The following is a 4,871-nucleotide window of genomic DNA, read 5'->3' as shown; positions in this document are numbered from 1 at the left end:
TATGTCTCATTTTGTGATTTTCATTAGTGTATCTGTTCTATTAGTTCACGTGCATGAAGACAATGTTGGATAAATCTTACATATTGGTGGGTAACTGTTACATGGTGTAGATTAATAGGTACAGGACAGAAAGAAAAGAGAAATGTTAAGACTGAAATTTGAATGGCGTATTTGGGACTTCATTGATGTATGTTTATTATATTAGTTGTTGTGCATGAACAAAATGTTGGATAGATGCTACATGGTGTTGGATAACTGTTACATGGTGTGTATTAGCAGATACCAGTCAGAAAGAGAAGAGAAATGTTAGATTGAAATTTGAATGTCGTACGTGGGACTGCATTGATGTATGTTTATGGTAATAGTTTTTGTTCATGAACAAAGTGTTGGATAAGTGTTACGTGGTGTTGGATAAATGTTACATGGTGTGGATTAGTAGGTACCGACGAGAAAGAGAAGAGAATTGTTAGATTGAAATTGAAATGTCGCATTTTGGACTGCATTGATGTATGTTAGATTGTATTATTTATTGTGCATGAACACAGTGTTGGATAAATGTTATATGGTGTGGATTAACAAGTACATAGAAGAAACAGAGTAGAAATGTTAGCGTGTAACTGGTATGTCGTATTTGAGACTTCGGTGGTATATGTTTATTGTATTTGTTGTTTTGTATGAACAGGATGGCACGAATAAGAAGCGAAAGACGGAACAAGAGTTTAGGCGAAAATGAAGGAATAGAGGCAGCGGGTACAAGTGAAGTTAGAGAACCAGTTCCACTGGTGAATGCGTGGATGAAGTTTAGGTAATATTGATGTTTATTGAAAATAATAATCATGAGTAGAATGCACAGCTAATTGGTTAATATTTAATGTGTGTAGGAATGAGTATCAAAGCACCATTCCAGCGAAAGGCATTAAGATAACAGAGGTATGTATTAAGAACTAAATAAAGCATTAATTGTTTATAGTTGTTGCACGGTAAAAGTAAAAAACACAATTAGAAAAGGGTTAATATCAGAAACCTCCCTTGAGGTTTGTTTTAATCACACCTAGCACCCTTCATGTGTTCGAAATCACACTTAGCACCCCTGCAATGACAATTTTGGTGTCATTGTCAGCCTCTCTATTTCAAAATGATAGCAAAAAAATGAATTGTAGGATAGAGACTTTATTTTTGTTCCACCTGTACCCATAGTCCAAAAAGAGTTTATTTTCTAGTAGCAAAACAGGTCTAAATCTTATTTTTTAGTATATGTAAATGATTATCTAATAAATAATAGGATACCATCAGGGTTGTAACACAATTACATATCTTCATACACCATGGAGTATGCTGATATGTATCGTTTGGAGGGATGCGAGGTAGGGAAGGGTGTTAGATCAATCATCCGTGAATAGTGTAACACGTTTTGAACATTCTGTAATTTTATGTAAGTTTCTTGTATATCTTTACAATAGATTGCGTGTCTGCTATTAAGGTTTATAAATAATTCACGTAGAGTTACACATTATTTAAAAAATGTTACATTGATCCGAACGGGGATAAAAAATGTGAGTATGGATTCTCATAATGGCAGCAATAGTTTCAGAATGTGGTTGTAGTTGTAAATAAACTTGCTCTTCCATATTTGGGAAAATGCGGTCGTATAAATAGCTTTTTTCTGCATCGTAGTCGAATGGAGTTTGTAAGTTATTAATATTGCAATCCTCAGTGTCTAGATTATTGCTTGTAGATGGTGTTTTGGAAACATATGGATTGCAATACCCCATTATGTAGTAGAAATGGCTCGCTTAGGGTATATACTCATGAATTCCCATCATCTTTGAACTACATTTAGATTATGTTATTATGTAGTTAGGAATTGCGATTTTGGCAATAGCACTATGTCCATTGCCAAAAGTTAACATTACTGGAAACAGTATGACTAATTAATATTAGGGAGGGGGATAAGAACAGTTGTTAGATCAATCATCCCTAAATAATGTAACATTTTTTGATCATTTTGTAATTTTGTATAAACTTCTTGTACATCCTTGCAACAGAAGTGTGATAAGTTGTTAGTGTAGATATGGGTACAGTATGTAATAATCGTACTTGTGTTGGTAAGTTTTACAGATTGTTCAATTAGAGTTACACGTTGTACAAAGAATATTACATAATTCAGAACAGTTATCAGCAGTTTGTCAAAAGAATTTTTGGATTTTTTTTTATCTTTTTTGGTATGCAGTTTTCTTCTTAGTTCTTGTAGTGGAGTATTGGTCTCCGTATACTGCATTGATTATTTTTAAATTATGACCGTTCAACTTTGGTTATGGTATAACAATACTTATCCGAATTTCTTTTTGCCTCTGAACGAGTTAAGGTTGTTTGTGGCATGGGATAGATGTTGGTGATTTTTGGGTAATTTCTCACCTTTTGATTAGGAGAACCTGTCACATCCTACTGTCGGGAATGCTATGTGTGATTTCGAAAACTTGGGGGTGCTACATGTGATTAGAACAAACATTAGGGGAGGTTTCTGATATTAATGTGTGTTAGAAAATGCTGAATTACATATAACATGATTCACGATTATATGCATCCAATGCAGTATAATAAAATGGTTAAAGCAGCATATGATAAGTTGAGCGAAGAAGAAGTTCAGAATCGAAAAGAGAACAATCGAAAAGAGAAAGAGGAGTACAAGAGAGAAATGGCGCGACTTGGAAAGACTATACCGGAAAAACAGCAGATTAAGGTAAGCACAAGGCATGGATGCTGAAATAGGTTGTTACGTGATAATGTGTGTATGTCTAACTAGTTTTTGTGCTTGAACTTGGTTATAGAATCCGAAGTACACCATTCGTTGTTCACCAAATCAGATGGTTTGGTTAGCATCGAACATTGATGAAACAAAAAAACAGCAAATCAGAGATTTGGGGTTTGGAGGGCTGCTGGAAATAAAGTGTCGCTCCATTCCGAACGGCATAGCAACCTGGCTGATCGACAATTTTAATCCTACACTAAGTAGCTTTCAGCTACATAGAGATGATGTGCTACCCTTAACAGCAAAAGACATCAGTTTAATCCTTGGAATCCCAAATGATGGCCCCTTACCAGTTGAAGATACTGATAGCAGTGAGGGTGGAGATTCTGGACCAAGTCGCCGAACATACAAATGGAAAGAGTTGCCCGAAGAGTTAGTAAGCATGAGCGGTGGGGACGAGTTCAAGCAACTATTTGTTGCATTTGCTTGTGGATGTCTATTAGCTCCAACTACACGGGCTGAGCATAAAATTCGGCTATGGGGTTGCACGAAGGTGGTTACTGAGGTGCCCTCATTAAACTGGGCAGAGTACGTTAGAAATGTACTATGCAATAGGATATTAGAAGTACAGAAGAAAAGCGGAAAGCAGCACCAATATGTTGGGGGTTGCATGTTTGTCCTACTGGTAAGTTTAGTTTCGTGATATTGAAAGTTAGTAAGTGATCTAAGTAGTAGGGGATGCAACGAAAAGAAATTTTAAGTAGGCACATGAAGGTTGTTTATGCATAGTACTTGAATTGCATGTGATATAATTGATGTGTCAGTGTCTAATTAAATTGCAGGTGCATTACCTTGATCGAGTGACAATACTGAAGCACAGAGTGGCTCGAGTTACACCAAGAGCAAAGGCATGGACAGATGCTTTAATTTTAGAATGGGATGCATTGGAGATCGATAATCTCGGAGGTTATGGAAAAAGAAAACTAGTAAGAGCGATAACTTTTTTTGATGGATTTTAACTTACTAGTTTGTATGTATAGGCCACACATACCATGTACTTATGAAGTGATGGTTTGATTTTGTTTTCGTAGATTGGGACGCATGAAGAGGAAGAGGCTGAATCTGGTGCACAGATAAATGAACTACCCCCTGAACTAGTTGGAATAATGATGGACAGCGGGCATCATGATATTGCAGTAAGCTGCCTAACTGTTAAAACTGATACTTCATTATGCGCTATTGTTGCTTAAGTTAAAGTTATACATTTTTTATAATTTGAACAATCATTTGTAAGCAGCCACAGCTACGTAACTTAGGAAAGTAATCTTGTCAAATACAATCATTACGTGTTGACGTACAACATACAATCATTTTGCCCCACGCTATGCTTGACATACAAAATCAGGAAAGTTAGTTGTAAATGGAGTATGGGACAAAGAAGTAGTTAAGCTTTGTAAAAAGGTGGCAAGATTTTTCAAACGCCGATCACAAATAACACTAGTGGTCAGCTATAATCTAGCTACATTTGAAACGTAGTGTGCTCATGTCGTTTGTTCCATATTTTGTGACAGAAATGAGAGAGAAAAAAAAATTCTCGAATGTTATTCATGCAAAATACAAAGTTAATTGTATACTTCATGCAATTCGTGTGCCAAATACACCTTAATCATTTTCATGTAACTTTTCTTGAAAAATATTTCACTACCTGAAAGCGAACAGGCAGATTTCATGAGGTCCATGAGGAAGTAATACAGATCAATGCATAATATAATGAATTCATCTGTTCAGATTAAGTCGAAACGGGCTATTCATTGTGGTTTGTTAATGTATAAGCAGGTTGAGCTTTCAGAAGTGTACAGTATGACAGTGAGTTGCCAAAAAAGGATATTAAATATTGCAGAATTGCTGTGTTCTCATCCTAGGGCCAAAATAGCAACAACAGAGGTCGTTTCAAACGAAAAGCAGAAACAGAGGATGTCTGATTCAGAGCAAATACATCTTGATATGGACAGTGAAGATCATTCGGAATATCAATCGGCAGAAGCAGGAAAGGACTCCAATGCTGACGATGACGGTGATAGTGAAAAAGAACAAGATGCAGGCGGTAATGATGATGACATTG

Source organism: Coffea eugenioides, chromosome 4 (genome assembly GCF_003713205.1).
Source record: "Coffea eugenioides isolate CCC68of chromosome 4, Ceug_1.0, whole genome shotgun sequence".
Lineage (NCBI taxonomy): Eukaryota > Viridiplantae > Streptophyta > Magnoliopsida > Gentianales > Rubiaceae > Coffea > Coffea eugenioides.
The sequence above is the reverse complement of the archived record's forward strand: the minus strand, read 5'-3'. Positions refer to the sequence as shown.